Below are 20,580 nucleotides of genomic sequence, written 5' to 3'. Positions count from 1 at the left end.
AGCTACTCGGGAGGCTGAGGCAGGAGAATGGCCTGAACCTGGGAGGTGGAGCTTGCAGTGAGCCGAGATCGCGCTGCTGCACTCCAGCCTGGGCGACAGAGCAAGACTCCATCTCAAAAAAAAAAAAAAAAAAAAAGAATATTTATATCATATCTAATGTGGTTTCCGATTACAATGTTATGAACTAGAAATTAATAACAGGAGAAATATTGGAAAATTCACAAATATGTGGAAATTAAGCAACATGCTCCTGAACCACAAATGGATCAAAGCAGGAACCAAAAGGCAAATTTTAAATTATCTTAAGACAGATGACAATGGAAACACAACATACCAAAATCTATGGGATGCAGCAAAAGCAGTCCTAAGAGGGAAGTTTATAGCAATACACTTCTACATTAAAAAAGAAGAAAGACCTCAAATAAATAGCCTTATGTTATACTTCATTATAGAGGAGCTAGAAAAAGAAAAACAGACTTACCCCAAAGTTAGCAGAAGGAAGGAAATAAAAATCAGAACAGAAATAAATAGAAAATAGAAAAATGATAGAAAACAAATGAACAAAACCAAGAGTTGGTTTTTAGAAAAAGTAAAATCAACAAAACCCTAGCTAGACTAAGGAAAAGAGAGAACAGTCAATAAAATCAGAAATGAAAATGGAGACATTACAAAGATACGTGAGAAATACAAAGAATCATAAAGGACTATTATGAAAAACTTTATGCCAATGAATTAGATAACCCAGAGACAATGGATAGATTCCTTAAAAATGTACGTACCCTAAAACTTAAAGTATAATAATAATAAAATAAAATAAACAAAACAAAACAAAACAAAACAAAAATGTAACTTCTCAAGATTCAATCAGGAAGAAATAGAAAGCTTGAACATATCAATAACAAATAAAGAGATTGAAGAGGTAACTAAAAACCTTCCAACAAAGAAAAGCCAAGGACCAGATGGATTCACTACTGATTTCTGCCAAACATACAAAGAAGAATGATTACCAATAATTTTTAAACTCTTTCAAAAAATAGAGCTAGAAGTAATACCTCATACTTCTAAACACATTTTGATGAGGCCAGTATCACCTTGATACCTAAGCTAGACAGACATTGCAAGAAAAGAAAAACACGTGGCCAATATCTCTAATGAAAATTGATGCAAAAATCCTGAATAAAATAGTAGCAAACTGAATTCAACAACACATCGAAGAGACTATACATCATGACCATGTGGGATTTATCCCTGGCCTGCAAGACTGATTTAGCATATGCAAATCAATCAGTGTGATACATCACACCAACAGAATAAAAAGTATAAACACTTGATCATCTCAATTGACTCAAAAAAATATTAATATTTGACAACATTCAGCATTCTTTCTTGATAAAAACTCAGCAGTTTAGGTATAGAAGGAATATTTCTAACATAATAAAGGCCATTTAAGAAATACTAACAGCTAACATGATAATCAACAGGGAAAAATGGAAAGCTTTTCCACTAAGATCAGATACAAGACAGGGATGCCTGCTTTCACCACTTCCATTCAACATAGTACTGGAAATACTAGCAAGAAAAATTATACAGGAAAAAGAAATAAAAGGTATGCAAATTGGAAAAGCAGAAGTAAAATTGTCTTTATTTTCAGATAACATGATTCTATAGGCAGAAAACCCCAAAGATTCCATAAAAAACTGTAAGAACTAATAAATGATTTTAGTAAAGTTACAGGGTACAAAATCAACATACAAATATCAACATACAAATAGCACTTCTATACATACAAACAACCTTGCTAAAGAAAAAATTTTAAATTCCATTTACAATAGCTTCAAAAAATAGCCAGGAATAAATTTAACCAAGGAGGTGAAAGATTTGTACACTGAACACCATAAAACACTAATGAAAGAAATTGAACACAAATAAATGGAAAGGTATATCAATGTTCATGAATAAGAAGAATTAATATTGTTCATATATTCATACTACCCAAAGCAATATACAGATTTTACATAATCCCCATCAAAATTCTAATGGTGCTCTTCACAGAAAAAGAAAAAATTCTAAAATTCATATGGAACTACAAAAAATCGCCAATAGCCAAATAAATACAAAAAAAAGTTGGAGGCATCACATCTTGATTTAAAATTATGTTACAAAGCTATAGTAATCAAAATAGCATAGTACTGGCATAAAAACAGAAATGTAGACCAAGGGAACACAGAATAGAAAGCCCAGAAATAAATTCAAACATATGTGGACAACTAATTTTCAACAAGGGCATCAAGAGGTCACAAAGGGGAAACAATAGTCTCTTTAATAAATAATGTTGGGAAAACTGTATTTCTACATGCAAAAGAATGAAATTCAACCCTTATATCATACACAGAAATCAACTCACAATGGATGGATAAAAGACCTAAATAAATGTAAGACTTGAAGCTCTAAAATTCTTAGAAGAAAACAAGAGAAAAGCTCCTTCATCTTGGCCTTGACAATGATTTCTTCTTTAATATCACACTAAAAGCTCAGGTACCAAATAAATAAGTAAATAAATAATGGGACTACATTAAACTAAAAATCTGCACAGCAGAGACCATGGTCAACAAAATGAAAAAGAAACCTCTGAACTGAAAAATAATAATTGCAAGCCACCTATCTGATGAGGGGTTAATATCCAAAATTTATAAAGAACTTTTACAATTCAATTGCAGGAAAACAAATAACCTGATTTTAAAGTGGCCAAAGGACCTGAACAGACATTTCCCTAAAGAAGACGTGAAGATGGCCAGCAGGTATGTGAAAAGGTACTCTGCAGCACTAATCACGAGGGAAATGCAGATTAAAACCACTATGAGATATCACCTCACACCTGTAAGGGTGGCTATTATCAAAAAGATTAGGGATAAGAAATGTTAATGCGGGTATGGAGAAAGGGGAACTGTAGTATATTGCTGGTAGTAATGTAGATTGGTATAGCCGTTATGGAAAACTGTAGGGAGTTTTCCAAAGAAATTAAAAATAAAACTACCTTGTGACTCAGCAGTCTGTCTTCTGGGTATATACCCAAAGGAGCTGAAATTACCACCTCATAAGGATGTCTGCATGTCCATGATTATTGCAGCATTATTTACAATGGTCCAAATATGGAAATGAATGCCTGGAACAGATGAATGGATAAAGAAAATGTCATATATAATATATGAAAATATTATATATATATGAAAATGTTATATATATATGAAAATGTTTTATATATATTAAAATGTTTTATATATATGAAAATGTTATATATATGATATATATGATATATATGATATATATATGATTATATATGATATATATGATATATATATGATTATATATGATATATATGACATATATATATCATATATATATGAGGGAGAGACAGAGAGAGAGAAAGAGACCAAACGAGAGAGAGAGAGAGAGCTCACATTTTCTGTTATGGCGATATATAATTAAGGTGATACATATATCACTTTCCATAATATCAGAATATATATGGAATAATGGAAGGCTGTTCAGCCTTAAAAAAGGAGATTCTGACATTTGCCACAATATGGCTGGAACTGGAAGACATTACACTAAGTGAAATAAACCAAACGCAGAAAGAAAAATATTGCATGACTTCACTGATATGTGGAATATATTAAAAAGAGAGCTTAGAAGCACAGGGACAGAGAATGAAACATTGGTACCATGGGTGGAGGTCAGAGGGGAGGAGATGGGGAGATTTAGTTCAAAGAATATACAATAGCTGATGCGTAGAATGAACAAGTCTGAAGAGCTAAAGTACAACATGAGGACACAAGTTAAAAAATTGTATGGTATTAGAGATCTTGTTAAATGGGTAAATTTTAACTGCTCATGTCACATATACAATAGTAACTGTGTGAAATGGTATATATATTAATAGGCTTCACTATAGTAACCATTATACTATCTATATGTATCTATGTATCTGTACGCATAAAATATAATACATCCCATAATATCATTTGTAAACTTCAACTATACTAAAAAAACTAAAAGTTTTTTTAGAACAAATATGTTTTCCTTTTAAGACAAAAAAATACTACTGAATAAGTGGTTCTCCATCTTTGTCTCAAACTGGAATACCCATTTATACCCATTTAATACCATTTATATATGGGCTCAGTTAGCCATCATATCTATTTCATCAAAACAGATATTTAGTAGTTTTTATTCTTTGCCTCCTAATTACCATTCTTACGTCCTCATTTAATTTTAGCTTCCCTGAAAGTGATAGTATTCCTTCTGTAAATTTGTTTAAAATTCCTTTCTACAAACTAAACTTTTGGACTAAGATGTTTCATAAACTGATTTTGGAAAGACATGTTTCCACTTAAAAAAAGATTTATATTCATTTCCTGCGAGATATAATTTTTACAGGTAAAACAAAATAATGTATATGCAAATCTGCAGAGTTGTTTCTCCACATAGAAAACACTCTTATTGAAATAAAAGGATGAAATGGGTCTCACGTTCTAATACTAATGGCTTCTGAATTGCTGAGCATTTGTACTGCCACTTTTCTCCTGACTCTAGAAATAATCATTTTCATGGAAGAGAAAGGGTTGGTCAGATGGATTTGAAGGAATAGGAGGCAATGTCTCAGCTATTCTAATGAACATCTTAATGTGGCTCATACTGGACAGTAAACCTACTGGCCTAATATCAGAATTTAAAATAGGCTAGTGACTATCAGTCACTCAGTACTCACTTAGACATTGTTTCAACTAGAGAGAAAAAATTTAAAAAAAAGATAGTCAAATCTCTGGATTCTTGTTCTTTTCTGTGTTCCCTCTAATCTAGTCTTCTTGCTGTGGCAGATTTTCTAGAATTTATGTTCCATATCATGTAGTGCAGAGTTTCTTAACATTCCTATTTGTGCACTAATAGTTATATGCATTGTTTCAAAGTTCAAGGCATTATATTATCCATCAGCCTAACCAAGAAAGTGGAAATCATTTTAAGACTTTTCAACAGAGTGAATTTTATTCAGAGAAATTATTATACAGGTGATGAAGTTGGTGAGGATCAAAGAGGGAATGTTAAGGCAAACCAAAGTTAAACAGCAGCAACCACAGTTGTATGCTGGAAAGATAAAAAATGTAGGCAGTGTTACTGCTCAGGAACAGGGGTCACCTGATGGAACCTGGAGCTAAGACAAACTTGCCAAGCAATGAAAGCAAGGAGCAGGAAACATACAGGGGAAGCAACTTCTGAGAAGGTACTTCTTAATGCAAACAGGCAGAAAGAGAAATACCCTAACTTCTCTTTCCCAACCTGTTCAATCTCCTGCCAGTGCCTCCCTTTGTTAAAACTCAATTAGAAGACAGCTTATCTGGGATGCTGGGAAATATAGACTGCAGGGCTCCGTTCTTGCCCCCACCCTATGATAGAGACCTAATCTGAAGAGGGGCAAGGAATAGAGCCAACACACCCAAGCTCCCAGCCACAGCATCTATGGCAATATTAATTGTTTCAAAGTTTAAAGCATTTTCTCAGAGGTTCTATGTAGTTTCAACTATTTGATGCCATGTTTCAATGGTTCTACAATTTCAATGTTTTGTTTAATAGTTTATTTTTTGTTTTTGAGAAGTTCACAGAACTATCTGGTGAGGAAAATAGGAAACTAGACAAATCTTTTGAAAATAGAGATTATCTAATGCAGTTCTTGCTGATATCATCATAGATACTTAGGCATTTAATTGAAAGGTGCCATCAAAATGACTTTTGAAGTGTCTACTTTTCCAAGATTATAAGCCACAGAAATCTCATCTTCCTGCTAGCACAGAATACTATTGTAGTAGATTCTTAATCCAAAAAATATAATGAAAAGAAAATACATTATGTTGTGAAAGCTATTTGAAGCTTGCATTGCTGTAGGACTAACTGTAGAAGATTCCTTAAGATTCAGAAAATCAGGAAAACCCAAGAGGAACTTAAATGCTTGAATCCTTATCGCTGCTATTGTGGATCATGTCATTGGGCACTCCAGAAAATGAATATGTTTTGAAGTGGATGAAATATATGATTAAATCCCAGAGTAGGGTGAGTATGACATAATAATGCTTGACAAGTTCTTGAAGACTTTAAATAGCAAGCAAGGGAGAAATGGTTTTCTGTAGTATATAGAGTTAGAACTTGCAGTGCCAAAATGGAATTGGCGAATGGAAACATCTGAATGACTTTCTAGAAATATTTTCTAATGGAGTCATAGTTAGGACAGTAGATTTGGTTATCTAGGGGGAAGTAGCTAGAGCAATTTTTGAAGGAAATAAAAGAAAACGTAGCTGACAACACACCGCAGGGAATATAGCTATGAATCCAGCTATTATTAGCTATTTTCTTAGTTCCAGCATTAGAAATGGAAATGTTACATTTGCACAGTGCTTTTCAATGAAGAATATGTAGACACATTATCTTATTCAATCCTCAGGTGAGAAAATAGTTTCAGAGAGGTTAAAAATGACTTGTTCAAAGTGGCACAACCGGTGAGTGTTAGAGCTAGGTCTCCAGCCCACGCTCTCATTCAACCTTCAGTACTCTTTCTACTACAGTACAGAGCCTTGGGAATGGGAAGAGTCACTCACAACAAATAGAAGCTATAGTTGATACTGGAAGAGTTGATTTGATGATGTCTGCATCAATTCCTTGAGCTGATATAGACTTAGGTATAAGAAGAGGACAATAGCATCTCCTTCTAAACATCTAGGGGCTGTAGTAGCCAGGGTTCTTGATGTTAGAAAATAGAATCCATGTTAGGTAGCTTAGGCAGAACGGGGTTTGTTATAGGGTACAAAGTAGCTTACAGAATTTACAGGAGGGAGAAAGAACTAAGCAGTCTTACTTGTAAAATTTGTGGGGCCTGAGATAAAAGTACAAGTAGAGACACATAACATATGTCTAAATACTTAAAAGTTAAATCTACTCTTCAAATCGTTAAATAAAATATTTACTATTCTCCTTTGAGAAATGTACCTCTGAAATTACCTGGAAAGTCCAGATTCACTTTACAATAGACTTCTCTGGGTTTCTCAGCCAAGCGTAGTGCCTTGGGGAAAGCATAGCCTCAGCTCCCAACCCAGGTTCCCGGCCCTTCTCTGCCCATCTCTGGTTTCATTCTGTGTTGCAAGCACCTTGTGTGCCTGTGTGTGGAGACTACAGCCCATGTGTTCAAGCTCTATCTATACCCCTGGCAACAAGTTGCCCTGTGGTCACAGTCAGATCTAAAGGTGCCCACACTGGTGGAGTGGGACACTCTGAGAAAAATGGTCCCAGGAAAGAGATCCACACAGACCCTGGGAGCAAGCTCAGGGCCATTTGGGTAAAGAATATGGGTCTATGTTTCCTGGGGCACCATCTGGGGCTAGAGCTCCAATTAAGTATGTCCCCTTAGTCTCTCATACTCCTCACTCCATGTAAAGGTTCTGAAGTCAGTGAGGAACCTCTAACATGTTGGGTCCAGAACAGGAGCCTCTCATCTAAGAGTGAAACCAAGTATAGGTGAATTGCCCATTCAGAAATAATTCAGCCCAGTAAATTGCCCAAGCACCATAAGGGACTTGTTAAAAATAAATCTGGCTGCCACAGATATTTTGCTCTTTTGTAGCTCTGATACCAGGGACTGGACTGTCAAACTTTACTCCCAGCTGCCTCAGGAGAAACAAACTCTTCTGACCCTGTGTTTGCCAGGAGTTCCAATCTCTTCCTGCAAGGCCACCATCTCTTGATGGAACCTAAAACAGGGTAGAAACTTAGCTGAAAATGCATTTTGGTCTTTACAGTTTCTATTACTTAGGAAGACAAATTAGATGTAGATTGAAATGTGTAACCACAGGAAACCCAAACCTCTGTAACATCTTTGGAAAGAATCATTTATTGAGATAAAAATAGAAACAACTTGGATACTACTGCTTTACCTCCCCACCTGTGCCATCTGTAATAAAACCACCACTGTGGATTTATTAGTCACAGCTATTTGGAGAACTCTGTTGTAAATGATTCTGAGGCTATGTCTGGCCTTAATGAGAAGAAGCACTTTCTTCATTTTTTTATATCTTCCATGGTTATGGGAGAGAACAGGGGTGTTGTACATGCCATCTCTGGAGGCAGGACTATGTCTTAGACTTATGTAAAGGGCATAAAAAGCATTCTGTCCAGCAGAATTCTTATCTCAAGTTTGCTCTGATTTTGGTGACCCTGATTTTTCCATTGTTAGTATTTGCAAAAAGAATAATGCAAAATAAACTATCACTTATGGTAGTATTTGCTCCACATTTTAAGTCCCAATCTATTTTCTTTGTCTTCCAGGTTCAATAGTTCAGTAATATTGGATGGCAATTATTTGATTTCTTGAGAATCTGGCTCAAGGGACTCAAAGATAAATCAAATCACAAAAAGCTCAGATTGTTAGATTAGAAGAATGTCTTCTTAAGTGGTCGGCTGAAATCTGATTTAAACTTTGTCAGTGCACATGCTAACATATGTTACATATGATTGGCAGTAGGCAGTAGCATAGATAAGTCTGGACTCATATGTTTGAGGTTGGAGTGGCAGTGTGTAGTTTTTCTTGAAGGGGTTGGCAGATTTATCTACCTAATTTTGTTAAACTTAGGATAGTATTAGCATAATGCCTTTGTGTTTCCTGAGTGTGGCTCCCTGGCCACTGAGGGGCAGGTGGCTGAGGATTAAAATTGGAACATGACCAATGTACAGTCAAATGTCAACTATCTATCTGGAACATTAAGGAAATGAGTTGTTCTGGTTACAAAGTTCATATGTGTAAAAATAGGTTCATCTAAACTATTTTTGGTGAACATCTTTGAAAATATATATATACTTCCCTGCTTTATTAAATAGAACATTCTAATTTGATCTTGTCTTGATGACTCAATCATAAATTATTCTAACAGGCTTTAATAGAGCCTATTGAGTGCAGGGCTCTGTGTTTGAACCTGTGGGGGATCCAGTTTGGAGTTCTGGTATCAACTTTTCAGAGTTTTTCTGTCCTCTTCATCAACTCTCAGGCTGCCAGCTGTCAGTCTTTGATACTGCCAGCTGTCACTCTTTGATACTGCCACTGTATGTCTCTCTGATGACCTGCTGCCTCCGGGATTCCTTGAACTGGGAAACCAGACAATCACGCTCGTTAAACTTGTGCCTAAAATACAAGCAAATTGACTCCAACTGTTACCTCCAGGAGCGTTCTTGTGAGAAAGGTCCACGAGCTTTATTATAGCACCTTTGCCTGATCAGTGGCCCATTTTACTTTCTTTCTTTATGTCTCAGTAAAATGGGATTGCTGGATTACTGAATTTCATGTAGGTGAAGTGCTTCTTTTCAGTGGGTCTATTTTGAAGATGGATGATAGAATATTGACTAGAAGTTGGATGCCGTAGTTAGATGGGGCTAATGAAAAACCTAGCCAGAGACAGAGCAAGATGGCTCAATAGAAGCCTCTGCCAATCGTCCTCTCTGCAGGAACACCAAATTTAACAACTGTCTATACAAAATAGCACCTTCATAAGCGCTAAATATCAGGTGAGCAATCACAGTACCTGGTTTTAGCTTTATGTTGCTGAAAGAGGCATTGAAAAGGGTAGAAAAGACAGTTTTGAACTGTCAACACCACCTCTCCCCCATCCTCCTGCAGTGGCTACATGGTGCAGAGAGAGAATCTGTGGCAATTAGGGCAGGCAAAGTGCAGTGAATATGGGACTTTGCATTGGAACTCAGTGCTGCCAACATCACGCAGAACTCAGCCAAGACTTGTGGAAAGAACATTTAGACCAGCCCTAGCCAGAGGGAAATCACCCATCCCAGTGGTCAGAACTCAAGTTTCAGCAAGCCTTGCGACTGTGGGCTAAAGTGTTCTGGGGGGTTCTAAATAAACTTGAAAGGCAGTTTAGGCCCCAAAGGACTGCAACTCCTAAGCAAGTCCTAGTGCTGTGCTTTGCCAATGGACTTGGGGGAGCATGCGACCTAGTGAGACACCAGCCAAGGTAGCTAAAGAACTGCTTGTATCACCTGCTGATTGTAGAGCCCTAGAGCCTTGAGTGAACATAGGCAATAGCCAAGTAGTGATTACAGCAAGCGATGGGCAATATCCAGTGCTATGTCAGTTTCAGGTCTGACCCAGTGCAGTCCCAGTGGTGGTGACCATAGGAGTGGTCATCTGTGTGACCTCTCCCCCAGCTCCAGGCAGCTCAGCACAGACAGAAAGAGAGAGAGACTGTTTGGGAAAAAGTAAGAGAAGAGAGCAAGAGTCTCTGCCTGGTAATCTATAAAATTCTTCCAGATTTTGTCCAAGACCAAGGAGGTACCTCTACAAGTCTACAAGAACCACAGTGCTACTGAGCGTACAGTGCCCCCTAATACAGATATGGCTGCAGTGACCAAAAACATAGATCACAACACCCAAGTACCTTTGAATACCTGGAAAGCCTTCCCAAGAAGGACAGATACAAACAAGTCCAGACTGTGAAGACTACCATAAATACGCAACTCTTCAATGCCCAGATACTGACAAACATCCCCAAGCATCAATATCATCCAGGAAAACATGACCTCACCAAATGAACTAAATAAAGTGTGAGAGGCCAATCCTGGAGAGACAGAGATATGTGAACTTTCAGACAGATAATTCAAAATAGCTATGTTGAGGAAACGCAAAGAAACCCCAGATAACACAGAGAAGGAATTCAGAATATTATCAGATAAATTTAACAAAGAAATTGAAATAATTAAAACGAATCAAGTAGAAATTCTGGAATTTAAAATGCAATTGACATATTGAAGAATGTTTCAAAGTCTCTTAATAGTAGAATTGATCAAACAGAAGAGAGAATTAGTGAGCATGAAGACAGGCTATTCAAAAATACACAGTCAGAAGAGACAAGGAAAAAAGAATAAAAGACAATGAAGACCATCTACAAGATCTAGAAAATATAGCCCCAAAGGGATAAATGTAAGAGCTATTGGCCTTAAAGAAAAGATAGAGAAAGAGACAAAGGTAGAAAGTTTATTTAAAGAGATACTAACAGAGACCTTTCCAAACCTAGAGAAATATATCAATATTCAAGTACAAGAAAGTTAAAATATATACGCACCAACACTGGAACACCCAGATATATAAAACAAATACCATTAGAGCTAAAGAGAGAGCTATACCCCCAATACAGTAATAACTACACAATTCATCACCCTACTTTCAGCACTGGACAGATCTTCCAGACAGAAAATCAACAAAGAAACACTGGACTTAATCTGCACTGTAGATCAAATGATCTAATAGTTATTTACAGAACATTTTATCCAGTGACTGTAGAATACACATTATTTCCCTTAACGAATGGATCATTCTCAAGGATGGACCTTATGTTAGTCCACAAAACAAGTCTTAAAGCATTCAAAATATTAAAATAATATTAAGTATCTTTTCTGACCACAATGGAATAAAATTAGCAATCAATAATGAGGAATTTTGGAAACTGTACAAATACATGGACATTAAACGATATGCTCCTGAATAACCAGTAGGTCAATGAAGAGATTAATAAGAAAGCTGAAAATTTATTTGAAACAAATCATAATGGAAACACAACATTCCAAAAACTATGGGATACAACAAAAGCAGTACTAACAGTGAAGTTTATAGCTATAAGTGCCTACATCAAAAAAGAAGAAAAACTTCAAATAAACAACACAGCAATGTGTCCCAAAGAACTAGGAAAGCAAGAGCAAACCAAATCCAAAGTTAGTAGAAGAAATTACAAAGATCAGAGCAGAAATAAATGAAATTGAAATGAAGAAACAATAGAAAAGATAAACTAAAAGTTGGTTTTTTTGAAAAAGATAAACAAAATTGACAATCTTTTAGCCAGATTAGCAAAGAAACAAAGAGAGAAGACCCCAAAAAAATCAGAGATGAAAAGGGAGACATTCAACCTATACTGCAGAAACTCAAATTAATAGTCAAATTAGAGACTACTTGAGCAACTATATGTGAATAAATTGGGAAACCTAGAAAAAATGAATACATTTCTAGATACACACAGCCTACAAAGATTGAACCATGAAGAAATCCAACACCAGAACAGAGCAATAGCAAGTATTAAGATCAAGACCATAATAAAAACCATTTCCTAGCAGAAAAAAGCCTAGGTCTTGGTGGATTCACTGCTGAATTTTACCAAACATTTAAAGAAGAACTAATATCAATCCTACTCAAACTATTATGAAAAATAGAGATGGAAGTAATACTTCCAAAGTCATTCTATGAGGCCAGTATTACCCTGCTACCAAAACCAAAGACACACCAAAAAAAGAAAACTATAGGTCAATATCTCTGATGCATATTAATACAAAAATCGTCAACAGTATACAAGCAAACTGAATTCAACGACACATTAAAAAGATCATTCATCATGACCAAGTGGGATTTATCCCAGGGATGCAAAAATCACTCAACATATGCAAATGTATCAGTGTCATATGTCATATCAACAGAATGGAGGACAAAATCCATATGATCATTTCAATTGATGTGAAAAAGCATTTGAAAAAATTTAACATCTGCATGATAAAAACCCTAAAAAATGGCATAGATGTAATAAAAACCATATATGACAGACTCACAACTAGTATCACAACAAATGGGAAAAAAACAGAAACCCTTTCCTCTAAGATCTTGAACATGACGAGGATGCCACCTTCACTACTGTTATTCAACATAGTACTGTAAGTCCTAGCTAGACCAATCAGACAAGAGAAAGAAATAAAGGGCATCCAAATTGGAAAGGAATAAGTCCAGTTATCCTTTTATGCTAATGATATGATCTTATATTTGGAATACCCTATAGACCCAACCAAAAAACTACTATTACTAATAAACACATTCAGTAAAGTTGCAGGATACACAATCAGCAGTATTTTTATATGCCAACAGCAAACAATCTGGAAAAGAAATCAAGAAAGTAATTCCATTTACAATAGCTATATATAAATTAAATAACTAGGAATTCATTTAACAAAAGAAGTAAAATATTTCTACAATGAAAACTATAAAACATTGATAAAAGAAATGGAAGGGGATACAAAAAAAATGAAAGCTATTACATGTTTATGTATTGGAAGAATCAATATTGTTAAAATGTCCATACTACCCAAAGCAATATATAGATTTAATGCAATCTCTATCAAAATACCAATGACATTCTTCACAGAAATAGAAAAAAACAATCCTAAAATTTATGTGGGACTACAAAAGACCCAGATATCCAAAACTATCCTGAGCAAAAAGAACAATACTGGAGGAGTTATATTGCTTCACTTCAAATTACACTACAGAGCTATAGTAACAAAAACAGCATGGTACTGGCATAAACATAGACACATAGACCAAAGAAATGAACAGAATAGAGAACTCAGAAACAAATCTGTACATATATCTACAGTGAACTCATTTTCCACAAAGGTGCCAAGAACATACATTGGGAAAAGGACAGTCTGTGTAATACATGATGCTGTGAAAACTGGATATTTATATGCAGAATAATCAAATTAAACCTCTATCCCTTGCCATATACAAAAATAAAATCAAAAGGGATTAAAAACTTAAATCTAAGACCACAAACTATGAAACTGCTAATAGAAAACATTGGAGAAACTCTTCGGAACCTTGACTAGGCAAGGATTTCTTGAGTAATACCCCACAAGGACAGGCAACCAAAGCAAAAATGGACAAATGGGATCATATCAAGCTAAAATGTTTCTTCATAGCAAAGGAAACAATCAACAAAGTAAAGAAAACAGCCCATAGAATGGGAGAAAATGTTTGCAACTACCCATCTAACAAGGGGTTAATAAATGGAGTCTATAAGGAGCTCAAACAAATTCTATAGGGAAAAAAAAACAATAATCCAATTTTTAAAATGGGCAGAAGATATGAATAGACATTTCTTAAAAGAAGACATACAAATGGCAAACAGGTATATAAAAATGTTCAACATCACTTGTCAGAGAAACACAAATCAAAATGATAATGACATCTCAATTCATCTCACTTAAAATAACTTTTATTCAAAACATAGTCAATAACATGCTTTCAAGGATGTAGAGAAAAGAGAACCCTTATACACTGTTGTTGAAATGTAAATTAGTACAACCACTATGGAGAACATTTTGGAAGTTCCTCGAAGAACTAAAAACAGAGCTATCATGTGATCCATCAATCCCACTGCTAGGTAGATACCCCCCCAAAAAAAAAGAAAATCGATGTATTGAATGAAGAGATACCTGCACCCCCATGTTTATTGTAAGACTACTCACAATAGCCAAGATTTGGAAACAACCTAAGTGTCCATCAACAGACAAATGAATAAAGAAAATATAGTATATTTACACAATGGAGTATTATTCAACCATAAAAAATAATGAGACCCTGTCATTTGCAACAACATGGATAGACTGGAAGTTATTATGTTAAGTGAAATAATCCGAGAACAGAAAGACAAACTTCACATTTCTCACTTATTTTGGGAAGCTAAGAATTAAAACAATTGAACTCATGGAGATAGAGAGTAGAAGGATGGTTACCATAGGCTGGAAAGGGTAGCAGGGGAATGGAGAGTAGTGGGGATAGTTAAAGGGGCCAAAAAAATAGTTAGAAAGAATGAGTAAGACCTAGTATTTGATAGCACAACAGGATGACTGTAGTCAATAATTTAACTGTACATTTTAATATAACTAAAAGTATAATTGAATTGTTTGTAACACAAAAGATAAATGTGTGAGGTGATGGATACCTCATGCACTCTGATGCGATTATTACACATTGCATGCTTTTATCAAAATATCCCATATACCCCATAAACATATACTCCTATTATGTACTCATAAAACTTTTTTAAAAAAACCCCAAAGAAACAAACAAAACAACCCCATAAAACCTAGCCATGTGCTTTGCATTTTTAGAGCCCTTTGTACTGTTGAATATGTTCTCCCTACTGACATCTGCATTTGTCATTTTGGTATGATGTTAATGTTCCATCATTTTTATAGATGTAATGACTGAAAAATTTTCTTAAACTAGTCTTGCTAATAAGTTAAAATGTCTTAACTTCATCTTACAGAAAAGTAAAAATGTCTAGCGTGTTGCTTGTTTTCTTTTTTTCTGAACATTTGCCCTTTCTGTTTCTAGGCTGCACATGTTCTTGCGAAAAAGATCTAAAAGCATCACCTTTTGCTTTGTCTGCTGGTGCTTAAGGTGAGTCACTATTACAGGCCCCTCTCTCCCACTTAGTTTTCTGCATGGAGGATAACCTGAGGTAAAAGGGTAGAGAAGGCAAATACATATGACAAAGACAGGTAGGAGGGAAGCAAAGAGGGGCATCGGTTCAATGCAACAATTAGAGTTGTCTACACATAATCCCTTCAGAAAAGCATTAGCATGCGCTCTTCAAAGCTGTTTGGTTCTTGTCAGTTACAGAACTTTTATATTCTATGGGTACCTGGATTGTTTAAACATGTGTGATGGTGAAGAAGGTGACCCCTGCCAACCTGTGCTTTAAATGGGCTTGTTTAGTGTTGGGAGAGAGCCATTAGGCCACACACAGAAGAAATATGCCCTCTTTCAATTCTTCCACCAATGGATGTGGAAGGTATGATTTATCACATAAGGCCAAGACTTTTTGCATGGCTGGTATGACACCAGACATTCCAGACTTCCTCTGTGTCCCTTTTTCTCTGCATTGAGCTTCAACCTGTGGTACCACTACAGGGATGTGGGAAAAGCAGAAAACATATGTTTACAGTTACTGTAATAGCAGTGGTTGGTTGTAGAAGACTTGTTGAAACTATAGCAAGTTCCTTGCTGTGATGGGAGCATGAGTCCCCCATACAGAGCATGGAAATAACCCACCGTTAAGTGAAAACCGTTCATTGTTTTTATAAGATCATTTTCCTGCTGGTAGACTTGGCCTCTGGTGATATCTTCTGGGCTCCAGTTCCTATCAGAAGACTGAGAGGCAGATGGACTGTAGGAACAATAAAACCTACTTAAATCTGTTCCATGAAGTAGGAAGAGCAAGAATTGGTTTTCTGTCCATCAATCCATCCCTCCATCTGTTCACCCATCCATCTATTCATTCTTTCCACACAGAAGTCAAAGTAATGTTTCCAAAATACACATCTGGTCATATTACTGCCTTCTTTAAATCCTTTCCTAGTTTTGCCCTTAAGGTGAAGTCCAGACTCCTGAATGTCACCTCCTTGGCCCTGCATAATCATAATCAGGCCTCTGTCCACTTCTCTAGTGACATCTCTTGTTTGATTTCTCACATCGTTTTATATACTCTAAACTTCTGTCATGCAGGGTATCCTTCAGTAACTTGAAAGAATTATGCTCCTTTTTGCCTTTGGAGCTTTGAACAAGTTGTTCTTTCCCCTTCCTCTCCATCCTTTGCTTTTATGACATCTAATCGTTCATCACTTCACCTAAGCAGCCTCACCTTCGGAGAGTATTCAGTTCCTGTGCTAAGTGCTCTCATAACACCCTCCAGCCTCCTATCAGAACATTGTAGTAAGTATTTCTACCTTTAATGCATTGTATATGCATTATACTTTAAGCTCCTTAAAGGCATAGATGGTACCTATATATATTTTTTGTTGTTGAGACACTAATAGCTAGCACAGAGTCTGCCACATAAGACTTCAGCAAATTTTTTTTTGTATAAAATTGTATGACCAAGATTGGCAATATAGCTTTAAGATTAGGTTTTGTTGACAAGCTATTTGAATCTGTATTCCAGCTTCACTATTTGCACAATGCATGACTTTGGGCAAATTATTTATTTTTTTAAATTTTAAGTTCAGGGGTACATGTGCAGGATGTCCGGATTTGTTACATAGGTAATGTGTGCCATGGTGGTTTGCTGCACAGTTCATCCCATCACCTAGGTATTCAGCCCAGCATTAGCTATTCTTCCTAATGCTCTTCCCTCCTCCCCACCCACACTCTGACAGGCCCCCAGTGTGTGTTTTTCCCCCTCATATTTCCATGTGTTCTCATAGTTCAGCTCCCACTTATAAGTGGGAACATGTGGTATTTGGTTTTCTGTCCCTGTGTTAGTTTGCTGAGGATAATGGCTTCCAGCTCCATCCATGTCCCTGAAAAGGACATGATCTCATTCCTTCTTATGGTTACATAGTATTGTATATGTACCACATTTTCTTTATCCAGTCTATCATTGATGGGTGTTTAGTTTGATTCCATATCTTTGCTATTGTGAATAGTGCTGCATGTATCTTTATAATAGAATGATTTATATTCCTTTTAGTATATACCCAATAATGGGATTGCTGGGTCGAATGGTATTTCTGCTTCTGTCTTTAAGGAATCGCCACACTGTCTTCCACAATGGTTGAACTAGTTTACATTCCCACCAAAAGTGTAAAAGCATTATTTTTTTCTCTGTAACCTTGCCAGCATCTGGTTTTTTGTGTTTTTTTTTTTGACTTTTTACTAATAGCCATTCTGACTGGTGTGAGTTGGTATCTCATAGTGGTTTTGATTTGCATTTCTCTAATGATCAGTTCTGTTGAGCTTTTTTTCATATGTTTATTGGCTGAATGTATGTCCTCTTTTGAGAAGTGTCTGTTCATGTCCTTTGCCCACTTTTTAGTGGTGTTGTTTATTTTTTTTTCTTGTAAATGTGTTTAAGTTCCTTGTAGATGCTGGATATTAGACCTTTGTCAGATGGATAGATTGCAAACATTTTTTCCCATTCTGTAGGTTAACAGTTCACTCTGATGATAGGTTTTTTTTTTCTGTGTAGAAGCTCTTCAATTAGATCCCATTTGTGAATTTTTGCTTTTGTTGCAATTGCTTTTGATGTTTTTGTCATGAAGTCTTTGCCCATGCCTGTGTCCTGAATAGTATTGCCTAGATTTTCTTCCAGGGCTTTTATAGTTTCCAGTTTTACATTTAAGTCTTTAATCCATCTTGAGTTGATTTTTGTATGTTGTGTAAGGAAGTAGTCCAATTTCAATTTTCTTCATATGGCCAGCCAGTTCTCCAAGCACTATTTATTAAATAGGGAATTATTTCCCCATTGTTTGTTTTTGTCAGGTTGTCAAAGATCAGATGGTTGTAGGTCTGTGGTCTTATTTCTGGGTTCTCTATTCTGTTCCCTTGGTCTATGTGTCTATTCTTGAACCAGTACCATACTGTTTTGATTACTGTAGCCTTGTAGTATAGTTTGAAATCAGGTAGTGTGATGCCTCCAGCTTTGCTCTTTTTGTTTAGGATTGTCTTGGCTCTCTGGGCTTTTTTTGGTTCCATATGAATATTAAAATAGTTTTTTCCAATTCTGTGAAGAATGTCAACGGTAGTTTAATGGGAATAGCATTGAATCTACAAATTACTTTGGGCAGTATAGCCATTGTCACCATATTGATTCTTCTTATCCATGAGCATGGAATGTTTTTCCATTTGTTTGTGTCCTCTCTGACTTCTTTGAGCAGTGGTTTGTAGTTCTTCTTGAAGAGGTCCTTCACTTCCCTTGTTAGCTGTATTCCTAGGTATTTTATTCTTTTTGTGGCAATTGTGAATGAGAGTTCATTCATGATTTGGCTGTCAGCTTGCCTGTTGTTGGTGTACAGGAATGCTAGCGATTTTTGCACGCTGATTTTGTATCCTGAGACTTTGCTGAAGTTGCTTGTTGACTTAAGAAGCTTTTGGGCTGAGAGGATAGGATCATGTCATCTGCAAACAAAGATAGTTTGACTTCCTGTCTTTCTATTAGAATACCTTTATTTCTTTCTCTTGCCTGATTGCCCTGGCCAGAACTTCCAATACTACATTGAACAGGAGTGATGAGAGAGGGCATCCTTGTCTTGTGCTGGTTTTCCAGCTTTTGGGCAATTTATTTCATGTGCTTGGGCCTTGACTTTCTTTCTATTAAGTAGGAATAATAGTACAATAATTAAATGCTTAATGACAGGGATACGTTTCTAGAAATGTGTCATTAGGTAGTTTTGTACAAACATTATACAGTGTACTTACACAAACCTAGATAGTATAGCCTACTACACACTCAGGCTATATAGTATAGCCTATTGCTTCTAAGCTATAAACCTATATAACAGATTACTGTACTGAATACTGTAAGCAATTATAACACAGTGGTAAGTATGTGTGTATCTACACATAGCTAGACATGGAAAAGGTAAAGTAAAAATATGATATTATGGTCTTTTGGGACCACTGCCATATGTGGTCTATTGTCGACCAAAATGTTATTTGGTGCATAATTGTGTATACAATCCTAGGATGTGGTTAAATGAGATAACTCAAGCCAAGCACTTAGACTAGTGTGTAGCACCTATAATACACTTAGTTCTATGTGGTTATAATTAAGTGTCTTTTACATGCAGAGCTCTAGATGTAAACCCATGGTGGAATTTAAAAATATGTAATTTACAGTCATTTCAGGGACTGGCTTAATTTCTGTAAACCTCATAAATGGCTCCCTGAGACAAGCTGGATACTAACACTAACATGGACTCTGGGAGGCACTTTGCTCTATATCTGGCATAGGGGCTCAAGACCATCATTCTGACTGCTCACATGGCACATTCTCCTTGATCTAGTCCAACTTCTCCAAATTCCTGAGCTTAAACAACTTCTGGAGTTTCTGTCTTGTTCTTTCCTGTCTTTATTTCTTTCCCAGGACTCTGGTACTTCTGGAGCCTGCATCTGTCACTGGCAGATCCCCTTCCTATAACTTGATACGTGGCATCCTATTCCTAAAGCCCAGGCCCTGCTGGAGCCATGCTAATTCTCTGGTGCTGACCACCTATTCATATTACCTTTATCTGGAAGGCTCATCACCATGTTCTCCCTGCCTGACTTTTTAACCCCCTATTATACTGCCTGCTTGACTGGACTGCTGCTACCTCTCTTCTGCATGGTAACCAAGCTCTGCTGGCCCATCTAGAGTATAGCTGGGTCAGCCTCTTATTACTTATCCTACCCTATTTTGTGTAATAAGTTTCTCAGTCTGAGTCTCTCTTCTCAATTTTATTTTTCCATCACCCAAACTCCTGTTTAAGGCATCCCTGCTTACAAGAAACTGCAGTGTCTTGGGGGAGATAATGCATGTCCTTAGATGACAATTAAAGAAGATTGAAAGTCAGGAGTAACTTGAAATATTGGTAAAAAGTGCCTTCTTATAAAACCTTAAAGAGTAAACAGGAATTAGACAGGGGAAAGATAATGCTTTTGTTTGGTGAAATCTATACTCACACTCCAGGAAAGAGGCAGACTAACAGCTAATTGGATAACAAGCAAACTGTGTTTCCACAGGGTGCCCATCATAGGATTCTTAACTCTCTCCCAGATTCTATTAGGAATGGAGGAATCCTTCCATTAACACCAGAGTATGTAACTAAGGGTGAAGAAAAGACTTCAACTTTCCACTGCAAAACCTTCTGTGACTTGGACTCCATCTCATGGAGAATACCTTT

The sequence above is a fragment of the Pongo abelii genome, chromosome 9 (assembly GCF_028885655.2).
Source record: "Pongo abelii isolate AG06213 chromosome 9, NHGRI_mPonAbe1-v2.0_pri, whole genome shotgun sequence".
NCBI lineage: Eukaryota > Metazoa > Chordata > Mammalia > Primates > Hominidae > Pongo > Pongo abelii.
The sequence above is the reverse complement of the archived record's forward strand: the minus strand, read 5'-3'. Positions refer to the sequence as shown.